The sequence below is a fragment of the Zea mays genome, chromosome 5 (assembly GCF_902167145.1).
Source record: "Zea mays cultivar B73 chromosome 5, Zm-B73-REFERENCE-NAM-5.0, whole genome shotgun sequence".
Classification (NCBI taxonomy): domain Eukaryota; kingdom Viridiplantae; phylum Streptophyta; class Magnoliopsida; order Poales; family Poaceae; genus Zea; species Zea mays.
The window spans coordinates 139,301,561-139,325,335 of record NC_050100.1 but is presented as its reverse complement, the minus strand read 5'-3'; positions in this window follow the sequence as shown (position 1 = coordinate 139,325,335).

Sequence of the window (23,775 nt, the reverse complement as noted above, 5' to 3'; positions counted from 1 at the left end):
AGGAGTCATATCGAGGAGTTCGATTCGATCTAGGTGGCGTCTCCTAGTTGACTTTATGGCGCCAAGGATGGACTTTAGATCGATCTACATTTATAATTTATTTTGTAGGACTTCCGCTATGTAATAAATACTCTGATTATTGTGACATTTATCTTTATACACTCTGTTATTATATATGTTGTCTTCTTTAGCGCATGTATGAGATGCACCCGACTTTGTCCCCTAAATCTGGGTGTGACATGATTTCATCATTCAAGTAGGGTATCTCTCTTAGGTATCAAGTTTTGGGAAATAATATGAAATGTAGACCAGACGTTGAGCAGGAAAGTTCTCCTGTCTGTGTCGATTAAGGACCGTTCGATGTAGGCCTGTTGTGGTGGAGACTTTGCAACTAGCCACATGCTCCGGTAAGCCTGAACTCGGCTATTCCATACGTGAAAAGACAACCGCGCACTGGGCATGGGAGATGGTGGGAGTAGTGTGTACCCTCCTGTAGCATCCCAAAAATTCAAATCTTGAAATTTTCTCAAACTCGCTCTAAATTCAAAATAAATTTCAAATTTTGTTTCAAAATGTTTGTTTGCAAGTTGATATCAACAAGTAAAATATAGTGGTCTATATTCTCTCTAAAATCCTCCTCAAAATATCCTACAAATATTTCCCTAGTGATCACCCTCAAACTCTTTGAGAAATACTGCCCAAATATTCCACCGATATATCTCCAAGTATTTTCTTCCTGAGAAATACCTTCATAATCATTTTTGAAGTCCCTACAAATATTTTCTTCATAACTTTCCTCATGCTCACACGTATACGTATGCCTCCGGTGTCATACGTTGAGCTCTACAAGCTAATTACACTCATATAAGATAAATCCATGCTAATCTCCCACTAATCCTCTTATCCTCCCACTAATCCTCTCATCCCTCCCCCTAATCCCCCCACCATGGCTATAAATAGAGGGGCAAGGGCCTCCTCTCATCCCACCCCAAGCCATTTCATGGCAACTCCCTCCTTCCCCCCCACACCCACACGCCCACTCCCACTCCACCTCCCACACAAGCACACACTAGCACAAGGATAGTTCGATCGTTCTTCGATCGTTCGTCCCACTGTTCTTAGTTTGTTCGTTCGTTCGTCCGATCGTTCGTCCGATCGTTCATGGTTCGTTCGTTCGTTCGTCCAATCGTTCGTCCGTCCGTTCGTCCAAATAATCTTTTTCCTGTCGTTATGCTGCCGAAATTTCGATCGTTCGTTCGTTTCATCATTCGATCGTTCATCGTTCATTCATATTTCCTATTCATCGTTCACCGTTCGTTCATACGAACTATTCACCATCACTATTCACCGTTACTATTCATCGTTACTATTCATCGATCATCCGATCACCCCAGATTTCAACTACTCATTCATAATGCTGTCCAGTCCACCTAAGACCAGCCAAACCCATATTTCAGTCATACGAACTCCGGTGACTGTGATTTTCATTCCAGTAGGGAACTTCCTGTCACACCCGGTTTTAGAAGGCAAACCGAATGCGAACCATGTACGTGCCAGGATCAGCAATTCACGTACACAGCAGTTACATAACATGGACATCATCACACGGTGCTCAAATAGTATTAAAAAGGAAAATAATAGTCGATTACATCATATGTCTGAGACATCCACATAGTCTTTACAATAAATCAAAGTGCGGAAAAGAAACGTAGATAAACGCGGCCTTCACTGGCAGTCGACTGGGGGTTGCCGCTAACCCACGCCTAGAACTCGTCGTAGTCTTGGAACTCCTGGAAGTCTCCTTCCACAGCTTCATCTTCTCCTGAGCAGTGGTTGCAATGCTGACAACCTGGGGATGGGGGGGTTTGGTGTGTAGAGCAAGGGTGAGTACACATCAACATACTCAGCAAGTATCCTGTTTGGCTGTAGTGGACTAGCTTTATGTGGGGATGAGTCAAGCAGTTGCTTTTAGTTGGTCAGATTATTATTTACTAATAGAAAGCCAGGTTTTAGCATTAACCCAAGTTATTAGCCCAATGTACCCTTTCCAAACGGAAAGAATACCATTTACCAGCACCATAGTCATAACCAAAACCATCAGTCTCATTGCCACCTGTAAACCAAAGTGTCTCTGATCAAGTACCACTAATCACTGGAGCTCCCTTGGCCGCTCATAACCGCGAGCACGGCTGATATATCAGTTTTCAAACACTCTGCAGAGGTTGTGCACTTTACCCACAAGCTGTGATTCCCTTTCTGCCCGGAGAGAGCTACTCCCCATTGACCACTGCCTAGGTGGCCTAGCAGGGCATCACTACGTAGCCTTTACAAAGATTCCCCGGGGCTGTAGCCGCCCGTTAGGTTTCCTAAATGCACCGCACTCCTCCCCAAGGGGGCGAACCCAAGCTTGGCAGAGCGAGCCGCATACACCAAGCCCCATTGACGGCACGACGGCTAAGCGAACTACACCCCGGATCCTCTAATTATTTAGCTAAGGGCACCCCATTCCACCCTCATGGTTGCACTGTTTTCCCGGACGGTCATCTAAAGAACAGGTCCTTACGGAGAGGCACTCGAGAAACCGCTCGAGCCCCCTTAAAGGCCACAAGTACAACATCATAATAAGAGAAGGGAAAACAGTGTATCATAGATAATCTCATCATGTTCATTGATTAGAGTTTGAGCCATAGCATAAAGCTAAACAATAATAATCCAACCCAAATAGGTAAGCAAGGTAATGGATAACAAAAGCTAGTCAATCCTTAAGTATAAATGTGTAATGCGGGAGGTGAATTAAAGAATGAATAGGACAGAGATAGGTCAAGGGACACTTGCCTCCACCAACCGACTGCTGCTCAGGGGCTTCTCCTGCGAGTTCTTCGGGCTCCTCGACCGAATCGTTCTCTATGCGATTGCAAGCATACATACATCCATCCATTGAAATTAGGAAACAAACAGTACACCATACAAGAGAACAAATAAAGTAAATATGCATAGAATATCACATACGATAATGAATTTACCATGGTTAGAAAGAGGCGGGGAAAGGTCTCGCGAGGGTTAAAGCTTATGCTCGAGGTGCACTACGGGTAGACGAATAACTACACGTTACGTGCTCTAATTCTACTTGGCTTCAACAAAAAGATTAGCTACATGCACTAATGTAAACGTGATCCTTTTTAGTAGATTAACTTTGAATGAGATAGATGATTAGCTATACAAATTAACTAACGTAACCAATTTCCAAATTGAGACTTCTATCTTATTAATATAAACAACGTGATTAGCGCGCATAGGATACGGGGGGAGGGGGGTAGACAGGGCGCCTGGGGGGGTAGACGATCGTGTCGCGGACGCAACAGGGCGCTATGCGTCGCGCCGCGGGCACGATGGGCTACGCCAAGGCGCTGCGCGGGCACGCGCACGCACAAAGCCACGCTTAACGTGCCGCGAACGAGTCGCGCACGCGTCGGGGCCGCGCGCTGGCCGAGCTCGAGGCCGCGCCGGGGCCATCACGACATGAGCAAGGCACGCCGGCGGCACGACGGGGCGGGCGGGCGAACACGGACGACGGCGAGGGTGGTCGGGCCGGGCGCGGGGCTCGCCGGGGACGAGCGCGGCGGGGGCGGCCGAGCCGGGCGCGGGTGCCATGGCCGGGGACGGGCGGGGCGGCTCGCCGGAGAGGCGGCCGAGCACGGGGGCGGCCGAGCCGGGGCACGGGGCGGGCGGGCCCGCCGGGGGGGGGGGGACGGCCGAGCCGGGGTCGGGGCGCGGCGGGGCGGGCTTGCCGGGGCACGGCGAGGCGGGGTCGGGGCGCGGCGGGGCAGGCTCGCCGGGGCACGGCGAGGTGGGGCCGGCGCGGGACGCTCGAGCCGGGGCCGGGCGCGGCGGGGCCGGGGACAGCCGAGGTCGGCGCGGCGGGGCGGGGCGGGCTCGCCGGACATGGGGGCGGGGCTCGCCGGAGGCGGCCGAGCCGGGTGGCTCGCCGATCGGCCGGGCGAGCGAGGGAGGAGGAGGGAGGAGGAGGAAAGGAGAGGGGAGGAGGGGGGGCTCACCACGGCGGGGAAGGGCAGCGCGCGGAGGAGGGAGCGGCGGCGCTAGGGCAGGGGAGGGCGGCGGCGGCGCTAGGGTTAGGGAGAGGGAGAGAGAGGGAGAATGACGGGCGGGGCCCGCAGGGAGGGAAATTTTGGGGGGAAGGGGGGAGGGGGCGGCTGGGCTGGCCATGGGCCCAAAGCGGGGGGGCGCGGTTGGGCCGGCCGGGACGGCCCACGGCGGGGGAGGGAAGGGGGGAGGGGGGGGCTGGGACAAAATGGGGAAAGGGGGAGAGAGAGAAAAAGAAAAGGTTTTTTTCTTTTTCCTATTTTCCATTTTCTATATCCCCTATTTCGCATATGCCTAATTCTCCAATTCACCCAACCACAAATAAAAAAAAGGTGCATAATCCGGCATGATGCAACAACCAAAAATAGTTCTAGGTTTTGCGTATAAAAGATGTCGAGCTAATTCTCGCTATAACTTTTGGAAAAGATCAAGGCTTAGCGAGGGGAAAAGGGAAAAGGAAAGGGTAACGCCTGAATTTGGTGTGAGAAAAGAAGAAAAAAATTCTACCCCCAAATTCAGGGCATTACAAACCTATCCCCCTTAAAAGAATCTCGCCCTCGAGATTCTAGGTTGGCTAGCAAAGAGCTCAGGGTATTTAGCCATCAGATCATCTTCACGCTCCCAGGTTGCTTCTTCTTCAGAGTGATGATCCCACCTGACTTTGCATATTCTGATGGTCTTCCTTCGAGTGACTCTGTCTACGGCTTCAAGGATCTGCGCTGGCTTCTCTGTGTAGGTCAAGTCCTCCTGGACTTCAAGACCTTCCACTGGCAACTGCTCTTCCGGCACACGCAAGCACTTCTTCAACTGAGACACATGAAAGACATCATGCACAGCAGACAAATTTTCTGGCAGACTGAGCTGATAGGCCACTTCTCCACGCCTTGAGAGAATTTGGTACGAACCAATGTAGCGGGGTGCTAGCTTGCCTTTGACTCCGAACCTTCTGACTCCTCTGATCGGTGACACTTTCAGATAGACAAAGTCTCCGACTTCAAAACTCAGCTCTCTTCTTCTTGTGTCTGCATAGCTTCGCTGCCTTGATTGCGCTATCTTCAAATTTTCTCGGACCATCTTGATGTTCTCTTCAGCTTCCAGCAGAATGTCTGGCCTGAATACTTGTTTTTATCCAAGCTGATCCCATTGCAATGGAGTCCTACAACTCCTTCCATAAAGCGCCTGAAATGGTGACATCTTCAAACTGGCCAGATGACTGTTGTTATAGGAAAACTCTGTATAAGGCAATCTCTTGTCCCATCCGGACTGATCTTGCAACGCACAGGCTCTCAACATGTCTTCAAGAATTTGGTTGGTTCTTTCGGTCTGACCATCTGTCTGCGGATGATATGCTGAACTGAAATTCAGATGTGTGCCCAAGGCTTCATGCAACTGCTGCCAGAAATGAGAGGTGAACTGCATTCCTCTGTCTGACACTATCTTCTTTGGCACACCATGAAGACAAACGATCTGAGACATATACAACTCTGCCAATACTGCACTGCTGTAGTTGGTCTTGACAGGTATGAAGTGGGCTGACTTGGTCAAGCGGTCCACTACTACCCAAATGGAATCGTAGCCGGCTCGAGTGCGAGGCAATCCGACTATGAAATCCATACCGATTTCATCCCATTTCCACTGAGGAATTTGCAACGGTTGCAACAATCCAGCAGGTCTCTGGTGCTCTGCCTTGATCCGTCGACAACTATCACACATAGCCACATGCTCTGCGATTTCCCTCTTCATTCTGTACCACCAGAATTTCTTCTTCAGATCCTGATACATCTTCTCACTACCAGGGTGAATCGAATAGGCTGTCTCATGAGCTTCCTTGAGGATCAACTCCCGAATGGATTAGACATTGGGAACACACAAGCGGTCTTTGAACCATATCACACCTTCTGCATCTTCCCGAAAATCTTTGCCTCTGCCATCTAGAATCAGTCGCCGGATCTCACTGATCTTCTCATCGTTCTTCTGTGCTTCTTTGATTTCTCGCTCCAAGGTAGGTTCCAACTCAACTGTGACTCCTCGCGAATTGTTCAGAAATCCGAGGCTCAACCTGTCAAACTCCTTGGCCAACTCATAAGGCATCGGACGAGCGACCATCAGATTGACCTGACTCTTCCTGCTCAAAGCATCTGCCACTACGTTCGCTTTGCCTGGATGGTAATGGATATCCAACTCATAGTCTTTGATCAACTCTAACCATCTTCGCTGCCTCATATTCAACTCTGACTGAGTGAATATGTACTTCAGACTCTTGTGGTCTGTGTAAACATCGCATTTCTGTCCATACAGGTAGTGCCTCCATGTCTTCAGTGCGTGAACCACTGCTACCAACTCTAGATCATGGATTGGGTAATTCTTCTCATGAACCTTCAGCTGTCGAGACGAGTAAGCCACAACTCTTCCCTCTTGCATCAACACACATCCCAAACCAGTGTAACAAGCATCACAATACACTGAGAAGGGCTTGTGCACATCAGGCAAGACTAGGACAGGCGATGTAGTCAACTTCTCTTTCAGCGCTTCAAAGGCCTCTTGGCATTTCTGGGTCCACTTGAACTCAACCTTGTTGCCTAGCAACGCTGTCATTGGTTTCGCAATCTTCGAAAACCCTTCAATGAATCGCCGATAATATCTGGCCATTCCAATGAAACTCTTGATTCCTCGAGCATCTGTTGGCGCTTTCCAGTTCAGAATGTCTGCCACTTTCTTCGGATCCATAGCCAATCCTTCTTTGTTGATTATGTGACCCAAGAGCAGGACTTCATTGATCCAGAATTCACACTTGCTCAACTTTGCATACAACTGGTGCTCTCGCAATCTCTGCAATACCATCCTCAAATGATCTGCATGTTCTTCTTCGCTTTGAGAATAGATCAGAATGTCATCAATGAATACCACCACAAACTTGTCAAGATAATCCATGAATACACTGTTCATCAAGTTCATGAAGAAGGCTGGTGCATTAGTCAAACCAAAAGACATCACAGTGAACTCGTACAAACCATACTTAGTAATGAATGTCGTCTTCGGAATGTCCGAAGGTCGGATCCTGAGCTGATGATAACCTGACCTCAGATCAATCTTGGAGAACACACTGGCTCCTCTCAACTGGTCGAACAGATCTTCTATTCTGGGCAAAGGGTACTTATTCTTGATGGTGACTTCATTCAAAGCTCGGTAATCGATGCACATCCTTTTGGTGCCATCTTTCTTTTCCACAAATAGGACAGGGGCGGCCCAAGGCGAGGTGCTTGGCCGGATGTAACCTTTCTCTGACAGCTCATCAATCTGCTTCTTAAGCTCAACCAACTCTGGTCCAGATATTCTGTAAGCTCTCTTAAAGATAGGGGAGGTTCCAGGAAGAAGCTCTATGGCAAACTCAACTTTCCGCTCTGGTGGCATACCCGGTAAGTCCTTTGGAAACACATCTGGGAATTCGGACACAACTTTGAATACTCCCAGGTCTGCTTTACTGCTATCAACGGCCATCTGATAACAACTTCCTTTCTTTGGCTCAGGCGGGACTAACTCGGTCACCACTTCCTCTCCTAGTGGAGACACCACAACTGATAACTGCCTGATACTTATCTAGCCAATTCATCCCTAGGATGACATATATTCCCTGAGTACCCATTACTATGAGGTTGGCGGGAAACGCTATCCCCCTTATTTGCACACTTACATTCAAACATATGCTATCAGTTCGAATTCTACCACCGGCTGAGTCAATTTGAATGGGGGTTGACATGGTAGTAATTGAAAGATTATGTGCTTTTACCCATGATGCAGTAATGAAAGAATGCGTTGCTCTAGTATCAAATAACACTTCTCCAATATGGGAGTCGACTGGGAACATACCTACTATCATGCCGGGGGTCTCCTGAACTGCTTCAGCCTCCAAGTGGTTCAGTCTTCCATGATTATAGCGTGGCTGAGAGCGGTTGCCTGCTTCGGGCTGAGACACATTCTGCTTTGTTGGGGCATTGGGGCCTGACTGCTGCTGGTCTGCCTTCTTCGGACATTGCATCACCCAGTGGCCTTGCTCTCCACAGTGGAAACATGCCCTGTTTCCAACCTGAGCTGGTGCTGCCTGACTGCTCTGCTGGTTTGCTGGGGCAGGAAGACGAGGTGCTTGCTGATTCTGCCTCTGGAACTGACCTCCTGACTGATTGCTCTGACGATTCTGATACTGGTGCTGAGGATACTGCCTTTGGAACTGCTGATGTTGCTGAGGTGGACGCTGGTTCTGCCTGAACTGCTGAGGTTGATTGCCTGAGAAACGAGGACGATTGCTGCTTCCAGGCTGGGGTCCACTGATCTTGCGCTTACGATCCTCCATCTCCTTACGCTTCCTCTCTGTCATGATTGCTCTATCAATCAGGTGCTGGAATGTCGGGAAGGTATGATTCATTAGCTGATACTGAAGAGGGTCAACCAAGCCTCTTAGGAAACGGTACTGTCGCTTGGCGTCGGTGTTGACATCTTCAGGAGCATAGCGAGACAACTGCAGAAACCTATCCCGGTACTCACTGACAGACGATGACCCTTGCTTGAGGGCAAGGAATTCCTCCTTCTTCACTGTCATCAGACCTGCAGGAACATGGTACTGACGAAAGCTACCTCTGAACTCTTCCCAAGTGATGGCGTCGAGGTTGGCATGGGTGGCGAGATAAGACTCCCACCATGACTGAGCTGCTCCTCTCAATAGACGGGGACCATACAGGACCTTCTCCCTGTCGTCACACTGAGCGGTATGCAACTCCCGCTCCACAGTGCGCAGCCAGTCTTCAGCATCCATGGGATCAGGAGAGTGAGCAAACGTTGGTGGATGACCTCTCATGAATTCAGCACGCTTGTCCCTGGGCATCTGAGGCATCTGAGGCTGAGGTGGTGCCTGCTACTGTTGTTGTTGTTGCTGCTGAATGGCGGCCAGAGTCTGACCGATGGCTTGAACTGCCTGAGTCTGCATCAGAAACATCTGCTCGATCGACATTGGGGGCGGGGGCGGCAGGTGCTGTTGCTGGGGCACCTCATCCTACTGAGCGGCTCGCTCCTGCTGAGCACGCCTTCCTCCTCTGCGCCTGTTCCCTGACATCTGCAGAATGCAACCACACATCAGAACTGATCTGGTCAATCTTGCAGCATAAGAAAAGAGTATAGAATCCTTCAACAACATTGAACAGATGAGCATCCTCACTGATCTCCAACACAGACCACACAGCTTCTCAGATAAAGAGGAAAGCGGAATAAAAGGTTTCCCAACTATATAACTAACTCCATTAACATAATAGGTAAACCAAAATGCAGGGGATACCCACACTCTGGTGACAGTCATTACAAAGATCCAAACCAAACATAGTTCATCATGACAAACATAAATGCACAGGATATAGCAAACTACCCTGTCTAACTAAGACTAACTAAGAGCGAGACTAACGCTAAGACTGTAGCTTCTACGTATATATATTTTGTATTAATTACAAGATCCAACTCTAACGATCTATGGTTCTAGATTTATCTTGGTCTTGCAGTCGGGATTGTCATAAGACTGGCGTCCACGCCGAGGTGAGCGGTACGGGTGCTGAGTCCCGACGGGAGCGGGGGAACCATCATCCAGGTGACGACGTTCCGCGCGCTCAGCCCGCAGCAGGGCGATCTCAGCACGAGCCCTACTCAGCTCGTCTAGCGCATGGTCCAGCTCCGTGTTTAGCACAGCGGCTAGGTTGATTGTGCTGCTCAACCTAGGATTGTCCTCACCGACAGGTGAAACAATCACGCCTCCTGTGCTGCCAGATGGACGGCGGGGGTAGTACTTCAGGTTGAGACCGTCAGCTACCCCACCGAGAACCGAGCAGTAGTGTGAAAGCGCACGCCGTGCAGCATCTTGCATGGCCGCCTCAGCCGAGTCCCGCTCAGAGATAGAATAGTGCTCTGAGCAGGCCTCCGCACCCTGGAGACTGTTCTCCGGACGGCGCACCAAGCAGGTCGCCTCCCAGCGGTCCGGGTAGACCCCGCGACTATGCTGGTAGACCACACAGCGATACTCGATGGACCAAGTACGCCGGTTAAGTGCCCGACGTAGCAGGGTGTCGAGCGCATCGTGGAAGTGACACCCGCGAGCAGCGTCGCGAGTGATGGGTCGAGCGACCCATCCTTCTGGCTCCTGGTCAGCAGAGAAGTCGGTGTCGTGGCTCGAGCTGTCGTCGCCACCTTCGTCGTCTGGGTCTCCTCCAGCAGCTACTCTAGAAGCTGGGGCGCCCAGTGGTGGTGCAGGGGGCGCCTCCAGAGGAAGCACAGGGGAGCAGCTCCTCACGGACTCTATCTCCTGGTGGAGCGAGAAAGAAGAGCCCTGCTGCTCCTGTCGTCGACGTTCCTGCTCCTCATGCAGGCGGTGGTGCAGCCGCTCCAAGTGGCTAGACTGTCCGGCCACGGGACGGCGAAGCGGACGCTCAACAAGGCGGGAGGGTAAGAAGGGGATGACAGACTTTCGTGCAGTGTGTCTAAGACGAGCCATCTACAAAAGACACCGCAAGCAAAAGCGTGAGAACAGAATTAATATGACCAGTAAGTAATGAACCATAAATAAACGAAGGATTAGAATAAAACACAATTTTCAGCAAGGTATAATATATAGTAGAACATAGGTTTTGGTCGATATGACCAACTTTTGAAGGGATATCAAAGTCAAGGCAGGGACAGAGGTCTATAGTCCTTAGAACGACCATTCTACTCTAGGTTAGCGGTCCTACAGTCAACACGGCTTTGATACCACTTATGTCACACCCGGTTTCAGAAGGCAAACCGAATGCGAACCATGTACGTGCCAGGATCAGCAATTCACGTACACAACAGTTACATAACATGGACATCATCACACGGTGCTCAAATAGTATTAAAAAGGGAAATAATAGTCGATTACATCATATGTCTGAGACATCCACATAGTCTTTACAATAAATCAAAGTGCGGAAAAGAAACGTAGATAAACGCGGCCTTCACAGGCACTCGACTGGGGGTTGCCGCTAACCCACGCCTAGAACTCGTCGTAATCTTGGAACTCCTGGAAGTCTCCTTCCACAGCTTCATCTTCTCGTGAGCAGTGGTTGCAATGCTGACAACCTGGGGATGGGGGGGTTTGGTGTGTAGAGCAAGGGTGAGTACACATCAACATACTCAGCAAGTATCCTGTTTGGCTGTAGTGGACTAGCTTTATGTGGGGATGAGTCAAGCAGTTGCTTTTAGTTGGTCAGATTATTATTTACTAATAAAAGCTAGGTTTTAGCATTAACCCAAGTTATTAGCCCAATGTACCCTTTCCAAACGGAAAGAATACCATTTACCAGCACCATAGTCATAACCAAAACCATCAGTCTCATTGCCACCTGTAAACCAAAGTGTTTCTGATCAAGTACCACTAATCACTGGAGCTCCCTTGGCCGCTCATAACCGCGAGCACGGCTGATATATCAGTTTTCAAACACTCTGCAGAGGTTGTGCACTTTACCCACAAGCTGTGATTCCCTTTCTGCCCGGAGAGAGCTACTCCCCATTGACCACTACCTAGGTGGCCTAGCAGGGCATCACTACGTAGCCTTTACAAAGATTCCCCGGGGCTGTAGCCGCCCGTTAGGTTTCCTAAATGCACCGCACTCCTCCCCAAGGGGGCGAACCCAAGCTTGGCAGAGCAAGCCGCATACACCGAGCCCCATTGACGGCACGACGGCTAAGCGAACTACACCCCGGATCCTCTAATTATTTAGCTAAGGGCACCCATTCCACCCTCATGGTTGCACTATTTTCCCGGGCGGTCATCCAAAGAACAGGTCCTTACGGAGAGGCACGCGAGAAACCGCTTGAGCCCCCTTAAAGGCCACAAGTACAACATCATAATAAGAGAAGGGAAAACAGCGTATCATAGATAATCTCATCATGTTCATTGATTAGAGTTTGAGCCATAGCATAAAGCTAAACAATAATAATCCAACCCAAATAGGTAAGCAAGGTAATGGATAACAAAAGCTAGTCAATCCTTAAGTATAAATGTGTAATGCGGGAGGTGAATTAAAGAATGAATAGGACAGAGATAGGTCAAGGGACACTTGCCTCCACCAACCGACTGCTGCTCAGGGGCTTCTCCTGCGAGTTCTTCGGGCTCCTCGACCGAATCGTTCTCTATGCGATTGCAAGCATACATACATCCATCCATTGAAATTAGGAAACAAACAGTACACCATACAAGAGAACAAATAAAGTAAATATGCATAGAATATCACATACGATAATGAATTTACCATGGTTAGAAAGAGGCGGGGAAAGGTCTCGCGAGGGTTAAAGCTTATGCTCGAGGTGCACTACGGGTAGACGAATAACTACACGTTACGTGCTCTAATTCTACTTGGCTTCAACAAAAGGATTAGCTACATGCACTAATGTAAACGTGATCCTTTTTAGTAGATTAACTTTGAATGAGATAGATGATTAGCTATACAAATTAACTAATGTAACCAATTTCCAAATTGAGACTCCTATCTTATTAATATAAACAACGTGATTAGCGCGCATAGGATACGGGGGGGGGGGGGGGGGTAGACGGGGCGCCTGGGGGGTAGACGATCGTGTCACGGACGCGACAGGGCGCTATGCGTCGCGTCGCAGGCATGATGGGCTACGCCAAGGCGCTGCGCGGGCACGCGCATAGCGCAAAGCCACGCTTAACGTGCCGCGAACGAGTCGCGCACGTGTCGGGGCCGCGCGCTGGCCGAGCTCGAGGCCGCGCGCCAAAGGCACGCTGGGCCGAGCTCGAGGCCGCGCCGGGGCCATCACGACACGAGCAAGGCACGCCGGCGGCACGCCGGGGCGGGCAGGCGAACACGGACGACGGCGAGGGTGGCCGGGCCGGGCGCGGGCGCCATGGCCGGGGACGGGCGGCTCGCCGGAGAGGCGGCCGAGCACGGGGGCGGGCGGGTCGCCGGAGGGCGGCCGAGCCGGGGCACGGGGCGGGGGGGCTCGCCGGGGGGGGGGGGGGACGGCCGAGCCGGGGCACAGGGCGGGCTCGCCGGGGGCGGCCGAGCCGGGGTCGGGGCGCGGCGGAGCGGGGCGGGCTTGCCGGGGCACGGCGAGGCGGGGTCGGGGCGGGGCGGGCTCGTCGGGGCACGGCGAGGCGGGGCCGGCGCGGGACGCCCGAGCCGGGGCCGGGCGCGGCGGGGCCCGGGACGGCCGAGGTCGGCGCGGCAGGGCAGGGTGGGCTCGCCGGACATGGGGGCGGGGCTCGTCGGAGGCGGCCGAGCCGGGCGGCCGGGTGGGCGAGGGAGGAGGAGGGAGGAGGGGGAAAGGAGAGGGGAGGAGGGGGGGCCTCACCACGGCGGGGAAGGGCGGCGCGGTGGCGCGCGGGGGAGGGAGCGGCGGCGGCGACGCTAGGGTTAGGGAGAGGGAGAGAGAGGGAGAATGACGGGCGGGGCCCATGGGGAGAGAAATTTTGGGGGGAAGGGGGGAGGGTGCGGCTGGGCCGGCCATGGGCCCAAAGCGGGGCGGGGGGCGCGGTTGGGCCGGCCGGGACGACCCACGGTGGGGGAGGGAAGGGGGGAAGGGGGGGCGGCTGGGCCAAAATGGGGAAAGGGGGAGAGAGAGAAAATTCTTTTTCCTATTTTCCATTTTCTATATCCCCTATTTCGCATATGCCTAATTCTCCAATTCACCCAACCACAAATAAAAAAAGGTGCATAATCCGGCATGATGCAACAACCAAAAATAGTTCTAGGTTTTGCGTATACAAGATGTCGAGCTAATTCTCGCTATAACTTTTGGAAAAGATTAAGGCTTAGCGAGGGGAAAAGGGAAAAGGAAAGGGTAACGCCTGAATTTGGTGTGAGAAAAGAAGAAAAAAATTCTACCCCCAAATTCAGGGCGTTACACTTCCCATCTGGTCACCCATCCTAGATTTCTCCAAGTTGAGCACGCTTAACTTTGGGATTCTTTCAAGCCAGACTTCCAAAAAGAAAGGCAAACCATGTTTGTATGGATACGTCTTGAATCCTATAAAACCTGGCCCAAGATACCACAGCCCACTTGGACAAGAATACCACATCATTCCAGCTATTTGGGTCCCGCCTCACTGTTGTCTGATGTGACATAGTAGGTAGGAACAGTTTCCACCAACATAAACCTCTGCCCAAGAAAAGCCCAAAAATAATTCCTCGCACCCCGCTCAAAATACATTTGTATTTTTGATTTTCCAAATATCTCTAAATATTCAAATTATAGAATATTCCAAGAATATTCCTTTCCTTTTCTTCTTCTCCCTATGATTATAAAATCCAAAACTCCTCCATCCAAACTCAGATTTCAGTCATTCTTGTTTCTAAAAATCTTGTCAAACTATTCCCTATCCAACCATGTCATCCCTTAAGCATGGTTCATATTCCAGAAAACTCCCAAAATACTCTTGTCCCATATTCTGTTTATAACTCTCCTGTTCATATTAAGTCAGACGATTCATTCGTCACTATTCTCACCAATAGTGAACTTCACTGTGCTACACCACATACACCCAGCTATAAATACACCCAGCTACCCTCTCCCTCTCCACACACACTCAACACCCTCAGCCAAGGCAAACACCCCACCCACTCAGTTACTCCGCTCTGCCGACTACACGCATAGTGTCGCTTCGTCTCCAGTCCACCCTCCAGGTAAGCACCTTCGCTCCACCACCAGCAGTATCTCAACACCACATGACACAGATTCTACTCAAGACTCTACCCATCCATATATCGCTATTCTGACCACTATACTAAATATTTGTTGGTATACTTGTTGGTTTGTATGTTTGCTTGTTCATGTTGCATAGTTATCGGAGCGTTCGTGCCATCTCGTGGAGGCCAGATCTGCAAGTCTACGCCAGGCAGTGGAGCTAGAAGCCAGTTCCGCGAGCTCCTCTTCCCCCTTCGCCGGATAAGCACGACAAGCTCACTGGATCCCTTTGATGCATAAATTACCTATGTTTTCAACCACAACCCTCAGCCTGTTATTTTATGCATGATATGATTTTGAGACAAGTTATTATGGCCACCCAGCCGCTTGCCGCAATCAATCTCTGATATATTTGTTACAAATGATTTGAGGAAAGGTGTGAGTTTTCAAAAGAAAATGCTTTTCAAAATGTGTATGATGAAGGGTTTTCACCCTTATCACCTTTGAGTAGGGATGATCAGGGACTCCCTGGTTTAGGGGAGGGCCTAAGGTGATGGCTCAGCGGGTTTAGGTGTGAGCAAAAGGATTGTCCCCTCACATAAGGACCGGTTTTGTCATCCTTCACTACATGTACTCATGATAAGTACAACCACTCGAGACTGTGTGGGCAGTCACTCAATCAGAACTCGTACGGTCCAACCCCAGGGTTATGAAGGCTGGGGAGCACCGGGAGGATAAGGAGGGGGAATGTTTTGTCCGGTTTGGACATGGCGGTGGCCTGACTCCTTTCGGTATAACCGTTAAGGTTAGGACGTGCGAGGAAAGAAAGAGATTCGGCATTCGGGTCTCATGACGGTGAGATCGCAGAAACCGGAGTAGTGGGTAAAGTGTACCCCTCTGCGCAGAGTTTGAAAACCTATTCGAATAGTCCGTGTCCACAGGAATGGACAAGTCTGGTATGGTATGACAATTAATGTTTTGTTTTCAAAAAAAAGAGATGATTGTGAGAAAACTGGTTTTTAAAAGGTCCGGCGGTTGAGCCGTGAGCTATGGTGGACGGGAAGTCCAGTAGCTGTTTTTGAAAATGAAAACCAGTGGGAAACTGCTGAGATACCTGGATGGTTTAGTCCAGGGGATTTTGTTCTATATTGAAAAACTTTCTTCTCCTTTGGGAGAGGATGCGCTTTGCAAAATACAAAATGTTTTACAAAACAACCCTGCATAAAATATTGTTGTTTCTGCAAAATATCCTGAGCTCCAGATACTCCATGCATTATATCTGATTTCCCCATTCCGCGGGTGAAGGTGGGCTACTGAGTACGTTTGTACTCACCCATGCTTATTTGTTGTTTTTCAGAAAAAGGAGATCGGGTAAGAGTTACGACTGTTCCCAACCTTGCCTGTGGCTGTTGGACCGCTGAATTGCTTCGCTGCGTATATCGGGCTGCTTCAGCCCCACTCTGATGATATGTCCTGAGTTGTGGACCAACTCTTAAAGTTGTTCGCCACCTTTATAGGTTTGTATCGTTAAGCAGATCTGTAATCTTCTGATGTATAAATGTGTTTACTAGCCTCCTGGGACTAGTAATTGTATCACATTTGAGTCCCAGAGGATTGGGGACGCTTCAAGTGGTATTAGAGCTGTTAGGTTGGCCGCAGGACGTAACCCTTAGCCTAATCCAAAAGTTTTTGAGTCCAAACTATTTTCTTAAAAAAATTCTTGCTCTCATCCCTTCATTTCATTTCCCCTTTCCTTCTTTCAGAAGTCAGATGGAGGTCCGTTGCCAAACCAGCTTTTGCCAGAATGAAGATGGTTTCCCCAAGTTGCTGAGAGCATGCACAGTTCGCCTCGGAATCCGGAGCCAGCCAGAGTATGATGGTCATGAATTCGTCGAGCATGGCACAGAGAAGTGTGTCGTGACTGTATACATTGGATCCAGTCCGCACCATGTGGAATGGAGTGTCACTGCTGCTAGGCACAGATTCAAAGACACCTACCAAGTCGTCGCTCGTAAGGCATTGAGGGCCCTGTGTCAGATTTATGAAGAAGTGGCCGACACACCGCTCAGATTCTTTCCACCCTTTCAGAGAGACCGTCCCGTTTGGATGGCCAGGATGCATGCATTGGAAGGTCAGCAGTTGCTTGAGGACGACCCCTCAGTCGTGTACCTCACTGCATACCTGCTCACCCTGGATGCCTAGTATGATTTCTTGGCTCGGCACCATCGTCAGATGATTGCCCGAGCAGAAGATGCAGAGAAGCGCAACCGTAAGCTCCATGTGGATCTCACCACAGCTCAAGCCCATGTAGCTGCCTTGGAAAGTCGTGAAGCCATTGTTGTTGAAGCCCTGAAGCAAGCCAAGGATGAGCACGTCCAAAAGTTGATGGAGGCCTACTTGGTAACCCATAACCAACATAGAGCCCTGCGGATCCAAGAGCCCGCTTCATCCAACCATGTTCAACCCATCAGAGCTGAAGACCCCCAGATTCTTGAAGGTCACCCGGTCTCTATTAGAGGAGAGAAGAAGGCTTGGGAACTCCCGGAAGGAGCCATAGTCTTGGAAGGAATTCCAGTCTTCCCTAAGGCTATGGATAAGCAAGAGCACCCCGAGTCCTCCCAAGATCCCCCGCCAGAGTTGTTTGAGCCCCTCACCATGAAGAAGATTTTAGCACCCTCCCTTGAGGTCAAGGAAGAAGCTGCAAGCACCCCACCAGCACCGCCGCCCTCTGAGGAGCTACAAGAGCCAGTCCCGCTTGAAGAAGAGTTCGACCCCGTCTTGCCATCTCAGTCGCTGTCAGAAGAAGTCATCAACATCAGCTCCCTCTTAACCCATCCAGGAGATGTCTCAGATTGAAGTTGTGCGCCAGCCTTGCCAGAAGAGAAGCTGTCAGAACTGAGTTAGTTATGCCCAGTCCTCTGCATGTATTGGGTAGTGAAGTTTTTCTTCACTTTGGCTAGAGCCCTGCATGTATGAGAGGTAATCGTGTAGACTCGTGTTTTGCAAAACTCTATTTGTGTGGCCCCCTAGGGCATTTCAAAATGAATTTCGCTTGATGTTTTGTCCTCTTTTGAGTGCATATGTGATGCTTTAACGTTAGTGCTCATAAGTTGCATTTAGCATAGTTCTCAATTCAGGAGCCAAGCAATAGTAGTTATGCTTAGCTCCTGAATCCAAGGAGTTCGTGATTTGGAAAAACTCTATTCTTCCCTTATTCAAAACATTTGATTTGTTTGTGCTTGTCATTGTTGAGCTTGTGTGTTATCTTTATTTTTAAGAAAGGTTTTCTCTAAAAACATAGATCACAAATTAGAGCTAATCCTCACCTTATGCTTCCATTCTCATCTTAACCCATCTCAAGAGAAAAGTGCCTTACCCATGAAGATACCGGGAAGTTTACCCTTGAAGCCTGGAATAAGCTACAGAAGAAACCAGTCTAGCCGCTCAGTCAAAAGGACCGACCGTGAGAATCAAAGTGCTGCCCCTGAGTCAAAGTAAACAGAAAAAGAGGACAAAAGGAGTTATTACCATACAGAGAGGTAAAGATTCTTGGAACCAGAGACCACAAACATCAGGGTCATTGACCCCACCACTCACCCGTGCCCCCCCCGCACGCGTGCCCGCCTCCATGCGCACCACCACCGCCCTCACCCCCTTTGCAGCGCACCCACCACCGCCATCATCGCCGGCAACACCAGGCCCCCCTCCCCTTGTCGTGTTTGCTGCCTCGTGTCACCTGCTCCATCACCGCCACTCTGCACCCGAGCAACCCCCACTCGCCTATAAATTCCCACCCCACCAGCTCCCTCAGTTCCCATCCAAAGCAAAAACACACCAGATAAAATCCCCCCTGCCAAATGGCAAGCAACTCCATTTACCACTCCCTCGCCCCTAAGATCACAATGCTTTGTGATTCTTGGGTTGAAGACTGTTGTACATGGTTCATAGTCTTAGGTTTCCTCCTCTGTATGATGGTAATACTCTTTGATAGAATCCTCCAGTGGGAAGAGCAAAGAGAAAGAAAGGGTCAGTGAAAAGAAGATAGTGAAGAGAAGATAAGAAGAAGGTTCTCCTAGAATCAACCTTGTGTCAGTCATCTCTCTGCAGCCTAGTCAAGCAGCAACAGCATAAGAAGGCCCCGTAACACCCTTGTTATGAGGTACTTCAAGGAGTTCAAATCCCCAAGATTCAAGAGTTCTACCCTCATTCTTTTTAAGTGGGGTAGTGTTCCGGTAAGGTTCCTGCTATGGATAAAAAGAAGAAGGCCTGTAGCAAGCTTGTGGAGGACCCGATCATCCAAGCATATAAGTTTTTGGATGAGAAGTGGTCACCAAAGTTTTGTTGATGAAGCACCAAAAGACCAATCAAGGAAGGAATCCATGTGGGAGTTCGCAAGAGAAAGGTTTGCGTGTTGGCATCAATGCTTCCTCAATAAGCTAGCTGCCAAGCGAAAGCCAGAAGCCTGAAGATGATCTTTGAGTAGCCAGAATCAACGTTTGCAATCGGCAACCAGATGCTCCTCAAGGCCAGATTTTGTTGAAGTTCCATCTCCTCGAAGAGTCTGCAAGGTGAAGATATGTAGCTGAAGTAAAGCTATACCCATAACCCTTCTAAGCCGAATCTCGAGGACGAGATTCCTTTTATTAAGTGGGGTAGATTTGTAGCATCCCAAAAATTCAAATCTTGAAATTTTCTCAAACTCGCTCTAAATTCAAAATGAATTTCAAATTTTGTTTCAAAATGTTTGTTTGCAAGTTGATATCAACAAGTAAAATATAGTGGTTTATATTCTTCTAAAATCCTCCTCAAAATATCCTACAAATATTTCCCCAGTGATCACCCTCAAACTCTTTCAGAAATACTGCCCAAATATTCCACCGATATATCTCCAAGTATTTTCTTCCTGAGAAATACCTTCAGAATCATTTTTGAAGTCCCTACAAATATTTTCTTCATAACTTTCCTCATGCTCACACATATACATATGCCTCCGGTGTCATACGTTGAGCTCTACAAGCTAATTACACTCATATAAGACAAATCCATGCTAATCTGCCACTAATCCTCTCATCCTCCCACTAATCCTCTCATCCCTCCCCCTAATCCCCCCACCATGGCTATAAATAGAGGGGCAAGGGCCTCCTCTCATCCCACCCCAAGCCATTTCATGGCAACTCCCTCCCCCCCACACCCACATGCCCACTCCCGCTCCACCTCCCACACAAGCACACACTAGCACAAGGATCGTTCGGTCGTTCTTCGATCGTTCGTCCCCCTGTTCTTAGTTTGTTCGTTCGATCGTTCATCCGATCGTTCATGGTTCGTTCGTCCGATCGTTCGTTCGTCCAAATAATCTTTTTCCTGTCGTTATGCTGCCGAAATTTCGATCATTCATTCGTTCGATCATTCGATCGTTCGTTCATAGTTCCTACTCATCGTTCATCGTTCGTTCATCGTCACTATTCACGTTCACCGTTCGTTCATACGAACTATCCACCATCACTATTCACGATTACTATTCACCGTTACTATTCACCGTTACTATTCATCGATCACCCCAAATTTCAACTACTCATCCATCATGCTGTCCAGTCCACCTAAGACCAGCTAGACCTATTCCAGTCATACGAACTCCGGTGACTGTGATTTTCATTCCAGTAGGGAACTTCCCATCTGGTCACCCATCCTAGATTTCTCCAAGTTGAGCACGCTTAACTTTGGGATTCTTTCAAGCCAGACTTCCAAAAAGAAAGGCAAACCATGTTTGTATGGATACGTCTTCAATGCTATAAAACCTGGCCCAAGATACCACAACCCACTCGGACCAGAATACCACAGCATTCCAGTTATTTGGGTCCCGCCTCACTGCTGTCTGATGTGACACAGTAGGTAGGAACAGTTTCCACCAACATAAACCTCTGCCCAAGAAAAGCCCAAAAATAATTCCTCGCAACCCGCTCAAAAATACATTTGTATTTTTGATTTTCCAAATATCTCTAAATATTCAAATTCTAGAATATTCCAAGAATATTCCTTTCCTTTTTCTTCTTCTCCCTATGATTATAAAATCCAAAACTCCTCCATCCAAACTCAGATTTCAGTCATTCTTGTTTCTAAAAAACTTGTCAAACTGTTCCCTATCCAACCATGTCATCCCTTAAGCCTGTTATTTTATCCCATATTCTGCCTATAACTCTCCCAAAATACTCTTGTCCCATATTCTGCCTATAACTCTCCTGTTCATATTAAGTCAGATGATGCATTCGTCACTATTCTCACCAACAGTGAACTTCATTGTGCTACACCACATACACCCAGCTATAAATACACCCAGCTACCCTCTCCCTCTCCACACACACTCAACACCCTCAGCCAAGGCAAACACCCCACCCACTCAGTTACTCCGCTCTGCCGACTACACGCATAGTGTCGCTTCGTCTCTAGTCCACCCTCCTGGTAAGCACCTTCGCTCCACCACCAGCAGTATCTCAATACCACATGACACAGATTCTACTCAAGACTCTACCCATCCATATATCGCTATTCTGACCACTATACTAAATATTTGTTGGTATACTTGTTGGTTTGTATGTTTGCTTGTTCATGTTGCATAGTTATCGGAGCGTCCGTGCCGTCTCGTGGAGGCCAGATTTGAAAGTCTATGTCAGGCAGTGGAGCTAGAAGCCAGTTCCGCGAGCTCCTCTTCCCCCTTCGCCGGATAAGCATGGCAAGATCACTGGATCCCTTTGATGCATAAATTACCTATGTTTTTCAACCACAACCCTCAGCCTGTTATTTTATGCATGATATGATTTTGAGACAAGTTATTATGGCCACCCAGCCGCTTGCCGCAATCAATCCCTGATATATTTGTTACAAATGATTTGAGGAAATGTGTGAGTTTTCAAAAGAAAATGCTTTTCAAAATGTGTATGATGAAGGGTTTTCACCCTTATCACCTTTGAGTAGGGATGATCAGGGACTCCCTGGTTTAGGGGAGGGCCTAAGGTGATGGCTCAGCTGGTTTAGGTGTGAGCAGAAGGATTGTCCCCTCACATAAGGACTGGTTTGTCATCCTTCACTACCTGTACTCATGATAAGTACAACCACTCGAGACTGTGTGGGCAGTCACTCAATCTGAACTCGTACGGTCCAACCCCAGGGTTATGAAGGCTGGGGAGCACCGGGAGGATAAGGAGGGGGAATGTTTTGTCCGGTTTGGACTTGGCGGTGGCCTGACTGCTTCCGGTATAACCATTAAGGTTAGGACGTGCGAGGAAAGGAAGAGATTCGGCATTCGGGTCTCATGACGGTGAGATCGCAGAAACCGGACTAGTGGGTAAAGTGTACCCCTCTGCGCAGAGTTTGAAAACCTATTCGAATAGTCCGTGTCCACAGGAATGGACGAGTCTGGTATGGTATGGCAATTAATGTTTTGTTTTCAAAAAAAAGATGATTTTGAGAAAAGTGGTTTTTAAAAGGTCCGGCGGTTGAGCCGTGAGCTATGGTGGACGGGAAGTCCAGTAGCTGTTTTTGAAAATGAAAACCAGTGGGAAACTGTTGAGATACTTGGATGGTTTAGTCCAGGGATTTTGTTCTATATTGAAAAACTTCTAGCTCCTTTGCGAGAGGATGCGCTTTGCAAAATACAAAATGTTTTACAAAACAACCCTGCATAAAATATTGTTGTTTGTGCAAAATATCCTGAGCTCCAGATACATCATGCATTATATTTGATTTCCCCATTCCACGGGTGAAGGTGGGCTGCTAAGTACGTTTGTACTCACCCTTGCTTATTTGTTGTTTTTCAGAAAAAGGAGATCGGGTAAGAGTTACGACTGTTCCCAACCTTGCATGTGGCTATTGGAGCGCTGAATTGCTTCGCTGCGTATATCGGGCTGCTTCAGCCCCACTCTGATGATATGTCCCGAGTTGTGGACCAACTCTTAAAGTTGTTCGCCACCTTTATAGGTTTGTATCGTTTAAGCAGATCTGTAATCATCTGATGTATAAATGTGTTTACTAGCCTCCTGTGACTAGTAATTGTATCACATTTGAGTCCTAGAGGATTGGGGCGCTTCACCTCCTGGCTAGAGGCTGGATGGAGGAGTATTGTGCTCCCAGGTAGCGCGAACCGGTTCATGTTGTGGAGGATCTGTGGGAACGGTTGACATATGAAAGTGTTAAGTGCTACATATGTCGTGTGGTTAGGGATCCCTATCTGAGTATAATCGGTTCGAATCATCGTTGCTCCTCGGTCGTCGAGACTCTACCCTCCGACCACTCATCGTAGTTAATAAGTAAAATAAGAATTTGGTAAAAGAAAGCTATAACAGGACAAGTGAATGCTCTAGATTATGCAAATCTAGATTCAGGAAAAGTACTTAACTTGTGAAGTATAATTTTGGCATAAGGATCCACTACTAGTAAGCTTTTCTGCAAAAAGAGTCTTTGAATCTTGATAAGCTCTACCTTGATTCCCAAAAGCCAGCATATCCTTGAGAGTCTTTTTCCTTAGACGGGTAAGATTTGCGAAAGTACACTTCGTACTCAGGGTTTTCGAACCCATGTTGTTGCAGGTACTAGATTTGTGCTGCGGTTGATGGTGTTAAGTGCCGGTGGGCTCGACCTTCTTATAGGTTAAAGTGGCTCTTCTATACTGCTTATTGAGGATTGTCATTGAGCTAGCATATATTTCAAACTTACAAATAATTTATAACATTTCAAAGTACATTTCTTTGAATCACTTTTGTAATCACTCTGATAAATATAATGTAAACTTGTTGTAACTCGTAACATGTTGTAATAAAGAATTTCCGCTACAAATGTTTGTATGTGAGTTGTGTTTACTTAATCTTGTGATCCTGGTTATAAGTGGTTTATTCGGGGTCCTTGGGACACTCGTACGGATCCTGTTAAGTTATCAAGCGCACATGCATAGCCGTCTGAGGTCTTTAAGACGAGGACAGGTGCATG